The 21,592-nt window shown below is 43.1% G+C and overlaps 1 protein-coding gene and 1 pseudogene across 3 annotated transcripts in view; both read left to right on the forward strand.

Annotated features, from left to right (window-relative positions):
• ptprk (protein tyrosine phosphatase receptor type K) overlaps positions 1-21,592 on the forward strand; it is an 877,717-nt gene that overhangs the window by 502,579 nt on the left and 353,546 nt on the right. The gene's annotated exons all lie outside the window — the stretch shown is intronic.
• LOC140415659 (5S ribosomal RNA) lies at positions 13-131 on the forward strand (annotated as a pseudogene).

The following is a 21,592-nucleotide window of genomic DNA, read 5'->3' on the forward strand; positions in this document are numbered from 1 at the left end:
GTGCTTCCTCATGCCTACGGCCATACTAGTCTGAAAACGCACAATCTCGTCTGATCGCGGAAGCTAAGCAGACTCCGGCCTGGTTAGTACTTGGATGGGAGACCGTCTGGGAATACCAGGAGCAGTAGGCTTTAAAAGTGCTTCCCCATGATTTTTGAAAATTATGGATTTACTTTAATGAAGGAACGAATATACTAGTGTTCACAAAGACACGGTAGAAAGATCTTGAACTCAAGAGCTACAAGCTGAATAATGGCAACCTTATTTTGATAATTGTTCCTCCTCTGTTCATTTGAAGAAAAGCAACTCCTCTGCATAAGTTAATGAAAAAATGATGGCTGTTAAACTCCACTAAAACTGGCAGAAAAGCTGTGTTTTAAAGCCCTTGAAAGATGGCAAATGTATGTATCACTCGTAGATGAGAATGAAAAATGACAGTTTGATGGCTGAAACCCCCAGTGTATTGTAAAATGAACTGTAAACAATGTGTATCCTACTGAAAGAATAAGCTTGCAAAACTCAAATCAGTGTTGACATTTTCTGTTGTGTAATCTTCAGTTGCTGTGAAATAAAATAAATGGGTCAGCTTTTGCTGTAGCATGTCATCTAACGGTGTCTGCCATTAGTGAAGATTTGCTTGAGCACCCTTCAGCTTAATTTTTTTGCCTGTTAAGTTGCTAAAACTGTGAGTTGATGTCAGAGCGAGCAATACAGGAATCCTTGTGAGCACGATAATGTAATAAATTGAAGAACTTGAAAATAAACCATGGAAGTACTAAGAATCAGTGTTAGTGACAGGGGAGAACTGAATGACAAAACAGATACATTAAGAGAGGACAAGAATGATTGGATGAAGAGATTTAAAAAGAATGAAAAAATAACGGTTAAAAATTAGTATTTTACGTTCTCTAAGAACAATTTACAACCTGAAGGGATGTGATTCCATTCTTCTTTATTTCATAATACACAAGAGTTTGATCGGCATTTACACTTACAACCTTACTAAAAGCTTCTGCATTGCTCATAAATATCTGCAAGGGATTTAATTTGTATCCAATATGCAAATACAGCCATGTCAAAACATTCAGTGCATGAGATTGCGGTAGACAGCGAAATGTAATTATTGCAAAGCTAATGGTTGAGCAGCACCCTGACACCAAGAAGCTATATTAATTTGGTATTTACTTTCCAGGTATGGAACGCTTTTTCAATAAGATGATTTAAAATGTGTATATATACTGCTAAGTATACTACACATCTTGTCGTTACAAACCTGCTTAAAAAATATGTTCCTGGTATCAGCAGAAATGTCATTACTTATAGCAGCCAAAATCTGAAAGAAGGCAAGTTCATGGAAAAGTATTCTATTCACCTCGAGTGTTTGTGTGGGTGCTCAGAGTTTTGATTTTTAAATAAGAGGTCCAATAGCAAATTAATAATTCATGCAGATTTCAATTTGTTCCTAATTTTTGTAACCAAGAACTATATTAACACACAATACTTGAATCCAAGTATTGACATTTTATCAATTCGACATGTTTCTTGATTGAGATAGAAATGTCAACTCATAAATGGTGTGGAGAAGGGAAATCAAATTGCCTGTTTTGCAAAATAGATTATTCTAAAATTGTAAAATGGGAACTGTTTAATTATTTAAATTGCTACCTTGATTTCACTGTAGTTCAAAGTGTGAAATTTGTGAAATTGCCATTCTTTTTTTAATTCCATACTGTTTCTGATGTCTGAAATCACTTTTTTGAAATCACTTCTTTCCACTGCAGTCATTGTCGTTTTTTCATTTCTCTCATTTCTTAATTTTCTTGACCTTTCTAATGATCCTACAGCCTGGAATGTTTATCATAAAATGACAAATAAACATCGGTTGATTAAGTAATTCAAAAAAATTGTGGCCGATGGATTTCAACACAGGCAAGCCTGAAGTTGTCCATTTTGGCCCGATAAAGGTTAGTTCAGATATTTTTAAAGGCGTTTGAAGGTAGGAATATTGAAGGTCTAAATATGTTTGGGGGTCCATGTAAACCGATCACTAAAATACAGTAGCTGGCTCCAAAAAATTATCAAAACAACTAATGGAGTATTAGTATTTATAACTAATGGGTTAGAATAAGCAAGGAAGAACGTTTTACTCCAGCTACATAAATCCCCTGGTCAGAGCACATCTGCAGTACTGTGTGCAGTTCTGGGCGCTGAACCGTAGGGTGTTCTTTCCCTCAGTCGGCCGAAGGCTGAGCTGGCACATGGGAGAGGCGATGATGAATTTTGTTGTCTATGTCTGTGTTTGTTGAGCAGAGGCTACTTAGATTTTGAAAATATGCTTTGCTATGCGAGCTGGTGGGAAGTCGACGCAGGTTTTCAGGGTGTTTAGTAAAAGGCCTGTTTTTTTTCATATGCTTTGGAGAGGAAGTTGGCAGTGACCTGGAGCTCAGTTTCTGAGTGAGCGGCACACAAGCACAATCTACATACTGAAGTTCTATGACTGAGCTTGGAGGGATTTTGGGTTGAAGGTGCTATAGTTTGAACAGTTTCCTGTCTGTTCTGTAGATGATCAGCATGGCATTTGAGGACCAGGGTCTTGAGCCTGAGACTATGGTCATAGTTTACAAGGTAGCAATAATTCCCACTCTCCAATATGCTTCCGAGACTTGGACAACATATAGCAGGGATTTCACCGCACTGGAGACATACCACGAGCAGTAACTTCAAGATCCTCAAAATTAGATGGCAAAAAAGTAGTCCAACGGCAGTGTTCTCTCCCAAGCCAACTTTCCCAGTATCAAGGCACTAATCACTCAAAGTCAGCTCGCTTGGGTGAGATGTGATTTGTACACTTGAGATCATACAAACAAAGTGGTGCTGCTTCACTCTGATCTGGGTCGTGGCAGGTGATCCTAATAAGGAAAGCAGAAATGCGTCCTCAAAGCATTCTTAAAGAGGTCGAACACATCTGCCCACTATTCAGAGACTCTGGCTTATCACTGACTAATATGGAGACATTACATTTGGAAAACCACCAAACCCACCGAGAACATAGAGATGCAAAGTCGAAGTGTTGGAGCAAGTGCACGATCCACCAAACAGCCCATTTACCCAGTCCTTCACATCCACTTGTTCAGCATGTGTCAGAGTCTACAGATCAGGCATTGGACCCATTAGCCATCTCAGTCCATCACATTGGAGTGGAGGCATGTTATCCTCGATTCTGAGGGACAGTCTAAGAAGATTAATTTCAGGATATAGTAACATCGTTGGTCGAGAAAATATTGGAAACCGTGCAAAGGGTGAAATAGAGGAACAGCCCAGAAAAGAAGACTATTATGGAGGGAAACCATACCAACTACTAAGTAAGTACCAATGTGTGAGCTGGAGGTTTCCTAATTTCACGAGGAAAATTACATCACTGGCTGGGACAGCTTTTATTGCCCATCCCCAATTGTCCTCGAGAAGGTAGAGTGAGCCACCACCTTGATCCACTGTCGGCGATGTTGTGTAGGTTCACCCACAAAGTGGTTAGGAAGGGTGTTCTAGGATTTTGACCAATGACAGGTGAAGGAATGGCGATATATTATCTGGAAGGATGATGGAGGCAGATGAGGGTGGCACAATGGCATAGTGGCTAGCACTGTTGCCTCACAGAACCAGGGACCCAGGTTTAGTTCTGGCCTCGGGTGACTGTGTGGTGTTTGCACGTTCTCCCCATGTCGGCATGGGTTTCCTCCGTGCGCTCCCGTTTCCTCCCATAGTCCAAAGATGTGCAGGTTAGGTGGGATTACAGGGATAGGGTGGGGAAGTGAGCATAGGAAGTGGTGCTCTTTTGGAGGGTTAGGACAGACCCGATGAGCCAAATGGCCACCTTCTGTACAGTGGGATTCTGTGCTGTAGTAGCTTTCAAAGAGGAATAGAATTAATGGTAAAAAGGAAATTAAATCCGGTTTATGCAGAAAGAACAAGCGAGTGTGACTCTTTAGATCGCTCTGCCAAAAAAGGAGCCAGCAAAAGCACGATGGATTGAATATTCTCCTTTTGTGCTGCACCATTCTGTGATTCTACAATGATATATTATTGGCCAAATTAACATCGTGATACAGCCAGAAAGTAGTATAGTATCAGTTTTACATTATTGAATCAAGTTGAACATAAAAAGAACAGTTGATGACTCACTCCTTATCTCGGTGAATGGGGAGAGCTTGTTTGCCGCGAGCACACATTGTGGAATCATGCTTTGCTTCAATTGTAAATCAGTCTCCACATACTTGTGATTTCTGAGCCCTCTGGATGTCTTTCCAGGCTTCAAAAAGTTTATAATTTAATTGCACATAATTTAGAACTTTGAGAAACTGACCATTTCAGGCTGTATAAAATCGGGCTTTTGGTCATATTTCAATATCTCTGAAATGAAAAGCATTGATGGTTGTAGTGGCAAATCTTTTTTGCCCCATTTTGTATCCGTAGAACAGCTTGCTGTCGGAAAGCAATATTTCACACAAATTGTTTCAAAATTAATCAGATCATGTTACAATTTATCATCATCGTTAAATAGATTTCCTCCCTCTAATTGTCTTATTTAACTTTGGCTGCGCATTACTTATGTCACTCATTTTAACTACTGCAGCATGGTGAAGGAGGTGGATCAAACGGGCATTGATGCTTTGCTCTATTCAGATAATTACATTGGACCAGAATTTAATCCATCATTAGACTTGGCCTGGCCTGTTTAATTTCCATTGGAGAAAACAAAACAGCACAGTACCTGCTATAGGGTGTCTATGACATGTGTGAATGGTGCAGTCTTCTAAAAGGTTGTTAATAAACTGCTGAGAGTCTAAAGCGGAAATGTAATTTAGAATGGATGAATTGGGTGCTTCAAGCAAAATGAAAAGGATGAAAGAAAAATTGAATTTAGAGAGGGGATAAAAGACGAAATGCAAGAGAAAATATAATTTATATGTTTTAAATGGCCAGCAATGAAATTCCCCCCTTGTATAATTTATTTTGTCAAATTAATTGAATTAGCTTGCCCATAAAAAGGATCCTTGGACTGAAATGGACAACCTCAGCTTTGTGTCATGCATTTGGTTTGTATCTACCATCCAAGTACAGGAACTTTACACTGTTCAATGTATACAAAGCATCTCTGACAGCCACTTTTGAATTTCTGCGTTTAACTGTGCGCTTGAAGTTGCTGTGCAAATTGAACATAATTAACAATGAGCAGCATTATTACCCTCGCTTATTATGACAGTTCAGTCTGGCAGGATATGGCTGAAGCTCACCATAGTCAATTGTAAGACAATCATCCCTGGACACTTCACATTCACTGTCTCGCAATATGACATTGATGATGCACTGTTTTGAAAGCCCCACAATCTGCGGGCTGTCAGTCAGTTCCAGGGTCCGTGGAAACTGGCAATGAACCCATGAAAAATGTTACTGAAATACGAGTTGGTAACGATTGTGATTCAGCCGACAATCTTGAGTGAGTGCAGGACAGACGATTCAATAGTTGTGCAGGTAAATAATGTAACTTGTTCGCATCCCTGAAAACCTCGTTATTCCTCCCAGTTTGGGAACCTCTGTTCTTGATACTATGGACTTATTTGTGACGGTGTACTATATTTCTGCAAATATCTGTTACTGAATTTGGTTTACATTTTACATGTTACATTCCTAAATACTTGTAATATGTTAACAAACGTCTTAGTGGCTTAAGCGTTCTAACTTCTGCCAAAGCTTTTTCTGAAATCACCTGAAACTTTGAACACATTCTTTGGAAAACTGAAGAGGAGCCCAAGATGAACCAACACTTCAGGCAATTTACTTGTCAATGCCACATCACTGTTGGAGTTTATATCCAGCCAGCTCACTAAAATCTCTTTGACTCCAAAACCCAATTTAACATGGTAATATTTTAATGACACATCCTTGATTATTGCCTCTGCAGAAACAAAAGGTGGAAGTTAAATTGTGTCACAGGTTATATTTAATTCATTTCATCCACTTAAATATTTAAACCATCTTCAGTTGACTTACTTTAGATTCTCAACATTGTTTTTTTGTTTCTCTGTCCTAGTATGCTAGGTAGAACATTGGTTATGGATGAAAGTGGAATATTGGAAGGCCCATAACAGCTTTGCAACATAAAACCATTGCTATTCTGAGAATAGTTAGTAAGTCTCATCTGGCAGTTGATCCATTTACAATAAGATGTTCAGAGAACTTTGGTCTCTGGTGCAATCGTTATGATATGGCAGATGGTAATTACAAGTTGTGCAGGTCCTGAAGGAAAACTTGATCAAGATATCACAATTTCCAATTTATATTTTATTACGAGAAGGTATGTGCACTGAAGTCAGAAATAAATATACCAATGCCACTTTTCCAGATGTTAACTATTCGAACATTTATTCAAAGAAGAAAACTTATATATAAGGGTTTATAGTTACACAGTTAAAATTTCTACTGAGTTAGACTCACAAATAAATGTTCCTTTTCAGGCAACAGTCCCTCTACATTCTTAATCTATAATTATTCCAGCAATATTACTGCAAAACACTCACTGTTGCAATGGGGTGGTATTTCACAGGGCTTTTCCCTCTCGGCAATCGAAATCCAAGGCTTGCTTTCTGGAACAAACACCCATCTGGGGTGGCAAGAGACTGCTTACTTCACAGGTCTGTCCTCTGCACAGCACATTCTCCAGGATGTCACCTGGCCTCTCATCCCATATAGCTTTCAATTTTTCCTTAAATGCATTTTTTATCTGTTATCTTTAAAATCAGTGTTCACAACCTTCTTTTAAAGTTACCTTTTTCAGAAATCTTTCATTTTGACTTTATGTCCACTAATTTTGGGTAAAAATAAATTTGTATTTATTCATTTATGATCTTTGCCAGTTGTAAATCTTCATTTTATTCCTCTTTCAAATTCAGCAAGTAAAGATAAACACATTTCTTTATTTCCTCATGCAAGTTTCCATCCAGGTCGTTTACTTTTATATTCCATCTCAACTTTGCTCGTCTCCAATCCAAATGCTTGCTTTTACACCTAGCCCTTTTGAAAATTTAAACCTTGCAGTCTGACCGTCTTCAGTTTGATTAACTTAGTCAAGCACACACATACAAGCCTGCTTCACAGTCTACCACAGTAATATTGGAAAAAATGATACTTTAATTACACAATATAGAACAGGACACCAATTTTTGGATCATGTCCAGTTAACATAGTGATGTGCCTGCCAATGGCATACATTAGAAAATTCTGGGGGTACTTTCTGATGTTCCAATAATTTCAGGAAAGGCTGCCCCCCCACCGATGTGTACTCATAAAATGACCTTTTATTGAGGTAGCTTTCAAAAATGTATTTGTTGGGCTTGACTGGTGACATTAATCGCCTTCTAAATTGGGCACAATTAGTGTGGAATGCATAAATTAATAGTATCTCATGTTGGCCAGATTCTGCATACCAGATACAAATAATTGTTTGGCATGCTTTCAGACTTGTGGTTAACATATGACACACACACATGCAGTGGTGCTCCTCATTTTAGTGGAAGCAGGAACACTTGGTTAATGCAGGTTGGCCGTGCAAAGTATGTATTTATATTGTCATCCAGGCCATTGCGTTAGATAGACAATGTGTGAATGTTGACTTTTTCATGTTGTGATATTATGATCACAGGATTGTGATATTATGATTCCAGGATTTTGACACAGCGACAGTGAAGGTACGATGATATAGTTCCAAGTTGGGTGGTGAGTGATGGTGGGGTTCCCAAGTATCTGCTGCTCTTGTCTTTCTAGACGGTAGTGGTCATGGGTTTGGACGGTGCTGCCGAATGAACCTTGGTGAGTTCCTGCAGTGCATCTTGTAGATGGTACACACAATGCCACTGTTGGTTGGTGATGGAGGGATTTAATGTTTCTGGAAGGGGTAGCAATCCAGCTACTGCTTTGTCCTGGATTGTGTTGAACTTCTGAGTGTTGCTGGAGCTGCACTCATCCAGGCTTTTCCTTTACATTCCTGGTTTGTGCCTTGTAAATGGTGGACAGGCTTTGGGGGGGGTGGGGGAGGGGGGGCAGGACTCGCCACAGGATTCCTAGCCTTTGACCTGCCACAACATTAATATGACTCATCCTGTTCAGTTTCTGATCAATGGTAACCACCCAGGATGTTGATTGTGGGGATTTAATGATGGTAATGCCATTGCATGTCAAGGGGCAATGGTTGGATCCTCTCTTGTGGGAGATGGTCATTGCCTGGCACTTGTATGACACAAATGTAACTTGCGACTTGTCAGCCCAAGCCTGAATATTGTCCAGGTCCTGCTGCATTTGGACATGGACTGCTTCATTATCTGAGGGGTCACAAATGGTGCTGAACATTGTGCAGTCATCTGCAAATATCTCCACTTCCGACCTTATGATGGCAGGGAGGTCATTTTTTTTTTTTTATTAAATATTTTATTGAAAATTTTTGGTCAACCAACACAGTACATTGTGCATCCTTTACACAATATTATAACAACACAAATAACAATGACCTATTTTATAAACAAAAAATGAATAAATAATAAATAACAAAAATGAAAAAATAATAAATAACAAAAATGAAAACTAGCCCTAATTGGCAACTGCCTTGTCACAAGTAACACTCTCCAAAAATAATTTAACAGTCCAATATATAATTATCTGTAGCAACGACCTATACATACTATACAGTATATATTAACAACCCTGAGAGTCCTTCTGGTTCCTTTCCCCCCCCCCCCGATCCTGGGCTGCTGCTGCTGCCTTCTTTTTCCCATTCCGTCTATCTTTCTGCGAGGTATTCGACGAACGGTTGCCACCGCCTGGTGAACCCTTGAGCTGACCCCCTTAGGACGAACTTAATCCGCTCTAGCTTTATAAACCCCGCCATGTCATTTATCCAGGTCTCCACCCCCGGGGGCTTGGCTTCTTTCCACATTAGCAATATCCTGCGCCGGGCTACTAGGGACGCAAAGGCCAAAACATCGGCCTCTCTTGCCTCCTGCACTCCCGGCTCTTGTGCAACCCCAAATATAGCCAACCCCCAGCTTGGTTCGACCCGGACTCCTACTACTTTTGAAAGCACCTTTGTCACCCCCATCCAAAACCCCTGTAGTGCCGGGCATGACCAAAACATATGGGTATGATTCGCTGGGCTTCTCGAGCACCTCGCACACCTATCCGCCACCCCAAAAAAATTTACTGAGCCGTGCTCCAGTCATATGTGCCCTGTGTAATACCTTAAACTGAATCAGGCTTAGCCTGGCACACGAGGACGACGAGTTTACCCTGCTTAGGGCATCTGCCCACAGCCCCTCCTCGATCTCCTCCCCCAGCTCTTCTTCCCATTTCCCTTTTAGTTCATCTACCATAGTCTCCCCTTTGTCCCTCATTTCCCTATATATATCTGACACCTTACCATCCCCCACCCATGTCTTTGAGATCACTCTGTCCTGCACCTCTTGTGTCGGGAGCTGCGGGAATTCCCTCACCTGTTGCCTCGCAAAAGCCCTCAGTTGCATATACCTGAATGCATTCCCTTGGGGCAACCCATATTTCTCGGTCAGCGCTCCCAGACTCGCGAACTTCCCATCCACAAACAGATCTTTCAGTTGCGTTATTCCTGCTCTTTGCCACATTCCATATCCCCCATCCATTCCCCCCGGGGCAAACCTATGGTTGTTTCTTATCGGGGACCCCCCCAAGGCTCCAGTCTTTCCCCTATGCCGTCTCCACTGTCCCCAAATCTTCAGTGTAGCCACCACCACCGGGCTTGTGGTGTAGTTCCTCGGTGAGAACGGCAATGGGGCTGTCACCATAGCCTGTAGGCTAGTCCCCCTACAGGACGCCCTCTCTAATCTCTTCCACGCCGCTCCCTCCTCCTCTCCCATCCACTTACTCACCATTGAAATATTAGCGGCCCAATAATACTCACTTAGGCTCGGTAGTGCCAGCCCCCCCCCTATCCCTGCTACGCTGTAAGAATCCCTTCCTCACTCTCGGGGTCTTCCCGGCCCACACAAAACCTATGATGCTCTTTTCAATCCTTTTAAAAAAAGCCTTCGTGATCACCACCGGGAGGCACTGAAACACAAAGAGGAATCTCGGGAGGACCACCATCTTAACCGCCTGCACCCTCCCTGCCATTGACAGGGATACCATATCCCATCTCTTGAAATCCTCCTCCATCTGTTCCACCAACCGCGTTAAATTTAACCTATGCAATGTGCCCCAATTCTTAGCTATCTGGATTCCCAGGTAACAAAAGTCCCTTGTTACCTTCCTCAACGGTAGGTCCTCTATTTCTCTACTCTGCTCCCCTGGATGCACCACAAACAACTCACTTTTCCCCATGTTCAATTTATACCCTGAAAAATCCCCAAACTCCCCAAGTATCCGCATTATTTCTGGCATCCCCTCCGCCGGGTCCGCCACGTATAGTAGCAAATCGTCTGCATACAAAGATACCCGGTGCTCTTCTCCTCCCCTAAGTACTCCCCTCCACTTCTTGGAACCCCTCAACGCTATCGCCAGGGGCTCAATCGCCAGTGCAAACAATAATGGGGACAGAGGGCATCCCTGCCTTGTCCCTCTATGGAGCCGAAAATATGCAGATCCCCGTCCATTCGTGACCACGCTCGCCACTGGGGCCCTATACAACAGCTGCACCCATCTAACATACCCCTCTCCAAAACCAAATCTCCTCAACACCTCCCACAAATAATCCCACTCCACTCTATCAAATGCTTTCTCGGCATCCATCGCCACTACTATCTCCGTTTCTCCCTCTGGTGGGGCCATCATCATTACCCCTAACAACCTCCGTATATTCGTGTTCAGCTGTCTCCCCTTCACAAACCCAGTTTGGTCCTCGTGGACCACCCCCGGGACACATTCCTCTATTCTCATTGCCATTACCTTGGCCAGGACCTTGGCATCTACATTTAGGAGGGAAATAGGTCTATAGGACCCGCATTGTAGCGGGTCCTTTTCCTTCTTTAAGAGAAGCGATATCGTTGCTTCAGACATAGTCGGGGGCAGTTGTCCCCTTTCCTTTGCCTCATTAAAGGTCCTCGTCAGTACCGGGGCGAGCAAGTCCACATATTTTCTATAGAATTCGACTGGGAATCCATCCGGTCCCGGGGCCTTTCCCGCCTGCATGCTCCTAATTCCTTTCACCACTTCTTCTACCTCGATCTGTGCTCCCAGTCCCACCCTTTCCTGCTCTTCCACCTTGGGAAATTCCAGCCGATCCAAGAAGCCCATCATTCTCTCCCTCCCATCCGGGGGTTGAGCTTCATATAATTTTTTATAAAATGTCTTGAACACTCCATTCACTCTCTCCGCTCCCCGCTCCATCTCTCCTTCCTCATCCCTCAGTCCCCCTATTTCCCTCGCTGCTCCCCTTTTCCTCAATTGGTGTGCCAGCAACCTGCTCGCCTTCTCCCCATATTCGTACTGTACACCCTGTGCCTTCCTCCATTGTGCCTCTGCAGTGCCTGTAGTCAGCAAGTCAAATTCTACATGTAGCCTTTGCCTTTCCCTGTACAGTCCCCCCTCCGGTGCTTCCGCATATTGTCTGTCCACCCTCAAAAGTTCTTGCAGCAATCGCTCCCGTTCCTTACTCTCCTGCTTCCCTTTATGTGCCCTTATTGATATCAGCTCCCCTCTAACCACCGCCTTCAACGCCTCCCAGACCACTCCCACCTGGACCTCCCCATTATCATTGAGTTCCAAGTACTTTTCAATGCACCCCCTCACCCTTAGACACACCCCCTCATCTGCCATTAGTCCCATGTCCATTCTCCAGGGTGGGCGCCCTCCTGTTTCCTCCCTGATCTCCAAGTCCACCCAGTGTGGAGCGTGATCCGAAATGGCTATAGCTGTATACTCCGTTCCCCTCACCTTCGGGATCAACGCCCTTCCCAGCACAAAAAACTCTATTCGCGAGTAGACTTTATGGACATAGGAGAAAAACGAGAACTCCTTACTCCTAGGTCTGCTAAATCTCCACGGGTCTACACCTCCCATCTGCTCCATAAAATCTTTAAGTACCTTGGCTGCTGCCGGCCTCCTTCCAGTCCTGGACTTCGACCTATCCAGCCCTGGTTCCAACACCGTATTAAAATCTCCCGCCATTATCAGCTTTCCCATCTCTAGGTCCGGAATGCGTCCTAGCATCCGCCTCATAAAATTGGCATCATCCCAGTTCGGGGCATATACGTTTACCAAAACCACCGTCTCCCCCTGTAGTTTGCCACTCACCATCACGTATCTGCCCCCGTTATCCGCCACTATAGTCTTTGCCTCGAACATTACCCGCTTCCCCACTAATATAGCCACCCCCCTGTTTTTCGCATCTAGCCCCGAATGGAACACCTGCCCCACCCATCCTTTGCGTAGCCTAACCTGGTCTATCAGTTTCAGGTGCGTTTCCTGTAACATAACCACATCTGCCTTAAGTTTCTTAAGGTGTGCGAGTACCCGTGCCCTCTTTATCGGCCCGTTCAGCCCTCTCACGTTCCACATGATCAGCCGAGTTGGGGGGCTTCCTACCCACCCCCCTTGTCGATTAGCCATCACCTTTTTCCAGCTCCTCACCCGGTTCCCACGCAGCTGTATCTCCCCCAGGCGGTGCCCCCCCCGCCCATCCTCTCCCATACCAGCTCCCCCCTCTCCCAGCAGCAGCAACCCAGTAATTCCCCCCTCCCACCCCCCCCCCCGCTAGATCCCCCGCTAGCGTAATTACTCCCCCCATGTTGCTCCCAGAAGTCAGCAAACTCTGGCTGACCTCGGCTTCCCCCCGTGACCTCGGCTCGCACCGTGCAACGCCCCCTCCTTCCTGCTTCTCTATTCCTGCCATGATTATCATAGCGCGGGAACCAAGCCCGCGCTTCTCCCTTGGCCCCGCCCCCAATGGCCAACGCCCCATCTCCTCCACCTCCCCTCCTCCCCCCATCACCACCTGTGGGAGAGAGAAAAGTTACCACATCGCAGGATTAGTACATAAAACCCCTCTTTGCCCCCCACATTCGCCCCACCACTTTGTTCGAACGTTCTTTTTAATAACCCGCTCATTCCAGTTTTTCTTCCACAATAAAAGTCCACGCTTCATCCGCCGTCTCAAAGTAGTGGTGCCTCCCTCGATATGTGACCCACAGTCTTGCCGGTTGCAGCATTCCAAATTTTATCTTCTTTTTATGAAGCACCGCCTTGGCCCGATTAAAGCTCGCCCTCCTTCTCGCCACCTCCGCACTCCAGTCTTGATAAACGCGGATCACCGCGTTCTCCCATTTACTGCTCCGAGTTTTCTTCGCCCATCTAAGGACCATTTCTCTATCCTTAAAACGGAGGAATCTCACCACTATGGCTCTGGGAATTTCTCCTGCTCTCGGTCCTCGCGCCATCACTCGGTATGCTCCCTCCACCTCCAACGGACCTGCCGGGGCCTCCACTCCCATTAACGAGTGCAGCATCATGCTCACATATGCCCCGACGTCCGCTCCCTCCACACCTTCAGGAAGACCAAGAATCCTCAGGTTGTTCCTCCTTGAGTTGTTTTCCAGTGCCTCCAACCTTTCCACACATCGTTTCTGATGTGCCTCCTGCGTCTCCGTCTTCACCACCAGGCCCTGTATATCGTCCTCATTCTCGGCTGCCTTTGCCTTCACGACCCGAAGCTCCCGCTCCTGGGTCTTTTGTTCCTCCTTTAGCCCTTCGATCGCCTGTAGTATCGGGGCCAACAGCTCTTTCTTCATTTCCTTTTTTATCTCTTCCACACAGCATTTCAAGAACTCTTGTTGTTCAGGGCCCCATGTTAAACTGCCACCTTCCGACGCCATCTTGGTTTTTGCTTGCCTTCCTTGCCGCTGTTCTAAAGGATCCACTGCAATCTGGCCACTCTCTCCTCCTTTTTCCATCCGTATCCAGGGGGGATTCCCTTCTGGTTTACCGCACAGTGTTTTTAGCCGTCAAAATTGCCGTTGGGGCTCCTATCAAGAGCCCAAAAGTCAGTTTCACAGGGAGCTGCCGAAACGTGCGACTCAGCTGGTCATCGCCGCACCTGGAACTCCAGCAGGGAGGTCATTGATGAGCAGCTGAAGATGGTTGGGCCCAGGACACTACCCTGAGGAACTCCTGCAGTGATACCCTGGAGCTGAGATGATTGACCACCAACCACCACAACCAACTTCCTTTGTGCCAGTTTCCTCCCTGATTCTCATTGACTCCAGTTTAGCTAGGGCCCCTTGATGCCATTTTTGGTCAAATGCTGCCTTGATGTCAAGGACAGTGACTCTCACCTCATTTCAGGCATTCAGTTCTTTTGTCCATGTTTGAACCAAAGCTGTTTCCTCCTGGAGTGGAAATATATTGTCCGACATAGCCCTCATCTGATATAATCCTCCTCCCCTACCTGCACTGTTTGGAAACCAAAGCTAGTCACACAGACTCTTTAGATTGTTCTTTCCCAAGACCTCAAACTATTGAACCTTTGCCTCGAACAGCCTTCCTTATTCAAGATTTTCAAATCCCATATTTGTTTCACCTAATCACATTTCCAGATTTACTGGTCTTTTACTTTTTGTAGCGTTCTTGGTTTCTTGGCTCTTCATTTGGATAGATCCAAGCTGAAACTAAAACATCTTCTCGATCTGGTATTGCCAACTGTCATGCAGTTGTAATAAAACAATACAATAGATGTTCTGACCAATTCATATTCTGTGCTTATGAGTTAGTTTGACTTCATTTTGGTCCATCTTATTGTTGACATTTTGACCAATTGAGCATCATTATGCATTGTAATAAAAACAAGCAATATTGTGATACTACTGAAGTATTACAATCCCCGATCAGACCCCAACAGTGGCTAGGATACTGAATCAAAACCCAAATTTTTTTACTTTTTTGGCTGTCTAGAAATAATTCTTTGCTCCAGGAGTGATTGCATGAAGAAATAGGGGTTTGGCATTTTAAAACAAAACTTTATTATTAACACAATATTAAACTCTTTTGCATCACACCCGAAAATAACTTTCAATTACCCCCCATACTAAATACAGTAAATACAATACCCTTAATTAATATCTCTATTCCCAGTTAAACACTAAGAAAGAATTAAGCATACAGCTCTCAATCCATTCTACATCCCAATGGCACAGAGTAATGCTTGCTTTCCAGAACAGATTTGGCTTCTGTTAGAACCCCTGGAGACTCTGGCTGGATGTCTTCATAAAATATTTTTCAGCTGGTTTGTTTCAGCTTCTTCCTTATCCTCAGGCAAGTCTATTCTGCTGTAAATAGTATTAATCTTTTTTAACTTACTGTGAGAGCAAAACTTGTGATCTAAAGGGCACCCCACTCAAAAGCTTTCTCAAAATGTCTGAATGCCTGAGCTCCACCCAGCAATGACCGCATCTCCCCAAGCTGAAAACAAATGATCTCCCCAGGGACTCCCCCGGTCAAACAACATTTCATTAACCCAGAATAACTCTGGTCAATTTCACCTCCAGCTCCAAAAAGCTTTCTGGTCTTGCAAAACAAAGGTTCTTCTAAAAACATGACTGCTGCAGTCAACACATTCTAACCCATGCTTTTAACCCTTGAATTGCCAAATGTTTGCAATCCAATATATCTAAAATCCTTCATTTTTCACAGAAGGAATCTGCAAGAGATGTCATGAATAACCCAAAGGTGACAAAATGTTAGGTTATATAATAAGTAGTGTAGGCAGTGTTATAAGGTGTTGCTAGTTCACTGAATAAAGGAGGAATCTGGAACTAGTCTTTTCTTAACATCGGTTTGTTCACAAAATCTGCAGAACAAAGGCAGAGGCTTCCTTTTTCTTCCCCCTCCACAGTGGCAAGCTTTTCTTATTGAGACTTAAGAGTAATGCTTGAACCGTACCCAGTAAGCAACAGGTACTCTCATTTACAACTAAGTATGCACTTCATTGTGACAGGAATGAATAGGCAGGAGCTTAAAATTACAAAGATATTGACAGATTAATGTGAGTGGGCAAAATTTCAATAGATTAATTTCAATGTACATCAGTGTGGGATCATCCATTTTTTGTACCAAACGAGGAAAATCTGAGTTTTATTTTTAAACGGTGAGATGTTAAGAATGTTGGAGTTCCAAAGACATTTTTAATTCCATGCACACCGGTTATTAAATGTGATGGTTGGCCAGGTACAAAGTAATCAAGATGACAACTGGAATGTTTAGGCTTTCTCGCCAGAAGGCTAGAATTTAAAGAGGAGAATGTTTAACGGTTTTCATATGCCTGATTGAAAACAGCTCAAGTACAGTTCTGGACACAGCATCTTAGAAAGGACATGCTGACCTTGGAAAGAATTCAACACAGATTCACTGAAATGTTGCCAGGGTTTAAGAACTGGCTTGAGACACAATTACACAAAACAACCTTCTATTTCCTGAAATGTCAGAGGTTAATGGGTGTTCATATAATGTGTTACGAATATGAGGTTTGTAAAATTATGTTTTGGGACGGTCTATATATTTAGGATAGAGCAAAGGGAGGTCATGTGACCTGTGCTGAAGTCTGCCTGACAAGGTCTGGATGATGGGGTTGGGCTGTTAAGTATTAAAGAAAGTCTTTGATCAATTACGGAGTGAAAGGTGCAAGGTATTCATACTTGCAGACCGTGGTGAAGGCAGTTGTGATGTCAATGGACAGATTGTGAGTCTCCAGCTCCCAGGGAAATTTTAAGTGTCAGTTTCTAAAAGGGTATCTATGAACTGCCTGTTTGGTTCCAGCATAGGATAAAGTTGGAGTTTACTGAATAGCCACTCAGCTTTTCCAGAGATGTGAGTTGAACACTATTATAATGAGATCCATTCCATCACCAGAGTCATACTTTAGTGCACCATTGGCATATTGCAAATATGCCTCAGGTATGTGTACCTCGTCATATTGTCTAATTGATGTCCAATGGATCATGATAATGTGTTGCTTGTAGGACAACATTGCCTTATAACAATGTTTCCGGAGGAGGAATGCTGCCATGAACAGCACATGATCAGTTTAAAATGGATTCCAGTTGCAAAGACATTCATTAAACGCTCATAGATATTTTTTCTATTGTTTGTCTTATCAGGCCACAATATAAATGTTCCTGTCTTTCTCTTTACCCTTCACTCTATAATCTGCCATCATCTATGTGTAACAAATCACAAAGTACCCAAACATACCATCAGCACCTGTTCAAAAACAATGGGTGCAATTCATCCAAAAAATTACTAAGTGTCATTTTGTTTCCAACCGAATTTTTGGGTGAGATCCTGAACTGTATTCACCCACACCTAGTCATTTTTTTGGAGCTTGGGGAATTTCTCAATGGTCGATCCCATACTTAGAATTATTTTCTGTTGTGGGGAGTTAACCTCGCTGGCCAGACCGGCTTTTCAGAGGTCTGGGTGTCATTTTGAAAGTGTGCCTCGATCGCAGAGTGAGGTTGAGGGTCCCCCATATCCCCCACCCATGGGCAGTAAGACTCCAAACCCCCCCCCCCAGCCGCAAACAGGTGAGGTCTCGCTTGTGCAACCGGTGACCCCGGAAGCTTGGAAAATGTGGCATCAAACAGGCCGCACATATTTACACCAGCCTAATGGACCAATTAAGTATGATTATCTGGATCATGCCCGGCACTGCAGGTCGGGTGACTCACAATTGGCTCAGCTCCCAGCAGGAAAACCGTTTTGGGCCTCTCCCATGATGCACCCGGCACAATGTGGTGGTAAAATCATGCCCAATATCTTCACACGGTTCAATGCCAACAAAACTGTGACCTGGGACTAAACTTCTACACAGTAAAATATGTCCTATAAATTGATGCACCTACTCTCGGGCTACATTTCTTGTGGGCAAATGTCAGACATTTGGGTCAGCAATAAACCAGCTCTGTTAGTGGGCCAGGTAGAACAAAATCCTGCACCAAATTCACCAACCTTTGTAAATATTTGAGAACTACACAAGTTCCAAAGGATGCAATTGGTGATCTTGGGATTTAACATCAGTTAAGCCGTAGTGCATGGACATTCTGAGGACAGACAAATGGGGGTGATGGAGGACGAGTTGAAATCCTGCTGATTGTTGGCAAATCTCCCATCTTTTGGACATACAGCACTGCAAGGCAGTTGGGTCATTACTTCATACTTTGGTGGTATCAAGGGGGGGAAAAGTGAGGTAGATAATAGGTATCATGAGATATCATCATGAGATGTTTTGTACGCAAGACGAAACAAGTGCACATGGGTACCCTTGCCTTGTTGTTTAGTCAGCCCAGTGGTGCAGGTTGGCTGTGGGCCTTTTTTGCTGTGGTAGTTGGCTCCCTAAAATCTGTAGAATTAATTCAGTCTGTATATTGACTATTTTGTGTCCCATCACAGTGCGTGTGGCCAGTCTGGATATTGAACCTTTCCGCTTATCCTGTCATACCGTACTTCATTATATTTAAAATATGAAATAATGTCTTTGGGTGGTTTTTGCTGCACACTGCAGCACAGAGCATTACACTTGGTACAATTATACGCAGTATGTAGTGCAAACCTATCTAGTATGGACATTGGTGTTGTGGAAGATGCCTCACAGATCATGTCTTATTTATGGATCATCCTATTTTGCAGCAGACCTGGTAAGCTTTGCTGTTCTGCCAGTTTGAGATATTTCTTGCACAGATGCAGATGTTGCTTTTATTACATAAATGGTTAAGTATATTAGATATTAACTGATGTTAAAGCATCAATATGGCAATCACTACCAACTTGAATATGTCCAGGAAGCATTTTCAGCAGTCATCAATCTAGATTGCTGGCCTGAGAAACTGTGATTGGCGATGCTTGAATCCAACTGGTGGCGATAACTCCAGCAGAAAATTCACTTTTAAGAATTTGTTATTTCTTGAATTAACTGCCTGATTTTTATTTCAAAGGCCTATTGGACCTAAGCTTTTTGAGGATGGCAGTTGAATTTTGGCATTTTGTACAAGGATTAGATTTGTATTTGACTTGAAACAAATTGATGGCCTGCAGACTGTCTTGCAATAAGTTTTGTAAAGTACACTTATTTGTTAGATGATTCCATTCTGTGTTCCAATGTTTAGTGATGACTCAACACCCATATAAACCCACTTGTGTTACTCACCCTTTCACAATTAGTAACAAATCATGCTGCTTTAGTAACTTGCAATCATTAAAACCTTTGTACATTTTGCTTTACAAATGGATTGCTCATGCATGTCTTGTATTGCAGTTTCATTCATTGAAGGATGTTTTGTAATATAGGGTCATGCTTTGGCGGATTTGGGGCTACAGCTACTATTACATTCTGCTTGGTTTGTATTGAATTAAATATGCTTTTGTTCTGAAAATTGCAAATATATATCTTATAAATTCTGTTCACACTGAAAATCTCTAACCTTATCGGCATCAAATACCACAGGTTTCTATGATGCATGCCAGAGAAATGGAGTACAGCTGCAGGATATGCAAAGAGCAAAATCTGCTGATGTGAAGCGCAAACACCAGATTTGAACAGTTTCATATTGTTTTTCTAATTTTGACTGGGTAATTACTTATTCTCAAATTTTCTGTCACCGAGAAAAATTAATTTTCTTTACAAGGGTCAACCTCAAATGTTTCCTGGTAGGTTGCATCATTTTATTTAATTATTTGCCAACGGTGCTCTGTATAATGCTGGAGTTTGCTAGTTCTGTCACACTGACCCTAGGTTTCAAGAAGTTGGGTGTTTCCCTGTGGATGTGCAGTAGAAACTCAATTTAGGTGGATTTGTCAGGAAATTGGCTTGGAGGCATGGGAGAACTATAAAGAAAATAGTGATATTAAATGCATTCTGAAACTATAAGGTAGTTTGTCTGGATTAGAGATTTCCTAATTAAAACTGCAATTTACAATTTTAATAATTGGGAATTCATGTTCTGCTTGGAAACAGTATCTGAGGCTATGGGAGAAAATGAGCAACGGAGAGAGCGATGGGAAGGTGTCAGTAATTACAATGTGTAATATCTCCTCAAATTTGTTGAAATGAAATGGAGATTATGTATCTAATTTACTGAAAATCTGTAGCAGTGCGAAGTCTGTGGCTCATGCTGTTTTCCAATCTGCAAACTCTGCCCTATTTTGTTCCAATTAAGGTTAATGCAAGATTCAGGGACATTATTTAATCTCCTCCTTCGGCATTCTTTAGCCCATGTGCCCAAGTGTTTATGACAGTAACTTAGAGCCATAACTGTTGTTGTGTACTGAACTTGCAGAATAAAATAATGTAATGCTGAAGCACATAGAGTTGGGCACACTGGACAACAGAGATTTATTAGATGACTGAACTGTACAAAGGCTTGATCTAGACTGAGGCAAAGCCCGCAACGTAGCTGATGACGTTACGGACCATCACATTTTTAGATTTATTGTCACATGTACTGAGGTACAGTGAAAGTTATTGTTCTGCGTACAGTCCAGGCAAATTGCTCCAGACATAAAAACGTAGAAAATGAAATGAAAATTGCTTATTGTCACAAGTAGGCTTCAAATGAGGTTACTGTGAAAAGCCCTAGTCGCCACATTCCGGCGCCTGTTCGGGGAGGCTGGTATGGGAATTGAACTGTGCTGCTGGCCTGCCTTGGTCTGCTTTCAAAGCCAGCGATTTAGCCCTGTGCTAAACTAGCCGTTACGACAAATACATGATGTAAATACATAAAATGTCCAACACAACGAATAACTATAGCACTTTTACATGGTAACGAAAATAGAATAAAGAAAGTCAGGCATTAAATCATTACACAGTAGTAATATAGTTAATAGGTAAGGTGATCATCCGGGTGTCTATTCTGTACTGGTTGCCTGTGCACTTCAGGGATTTGGCTGTCTTTGACCTTCAATGTACTCTGATGTACTTCATTGGATGTCTCTACCATGAAGGGTGTTACAGTCTCTTTTGCAGAAGGAAGATTAGGAGCAGCAGGGGATTCTTTGGCAATCCCTGTCACTGCAGACTGACCAGAAGTCACAGTCACACGATTTGGTGGTATGGTTGGTGGTTCCTCCATAGTTCTGGCATACATATAGTACTGGCATATTGATATGTGTGGGCAGCACAGTGCTTAGCACTATTGCTTCACAGATCCAGGGTCCCAGGTTCGATTCTTGGTCACTCTGTGCGGAGTCAGAACGTTCTCCCCGTGTGTGCGTGGGTTTCCACCGGGTGCTCCGGTTTCCTCCTACAGTCCAAAGATGTGCAGGTTAGGTGGACTGGCCATGCTAAATTGCACTTAGTGTCCAAAAAGGCTCGATGGGGTTACGGGGATAGGGTGGAGGTGTGGGCTTAAGTAGGGTGCTCTTTCCAAGAGCTGGGCAGACGTGATGGACAGAATGGCCTTCTGCACTGTAAATTCTATGATCGATGACAATTGATCTGCATGCCATCTTGTTACGACACCCTTGGGAGAGTGCATGGTCAATTCCAGCCCCTCAAACCTCGGAGTCCCAACATAATTGAGTAATTTGTGTATTT

The sequence above is a fragment of the Scyliorhinus torazame genome, chromosome 4, assembly GCF_047496885.1.
Source record: "Scyliorhinus torazame isolate Kashiwa2021f chromosome 4, sScyTor2.1, whole genome shotgun sequence".
Taxonomy (NCBI): domain Eukaryota; kingdom Metazoa; phylum Chordata; class Chondrichthyes; order Carcharhiniformes; family Scyliorhinidae; genus Scyliorhinus; species Scyliorhinus torazame.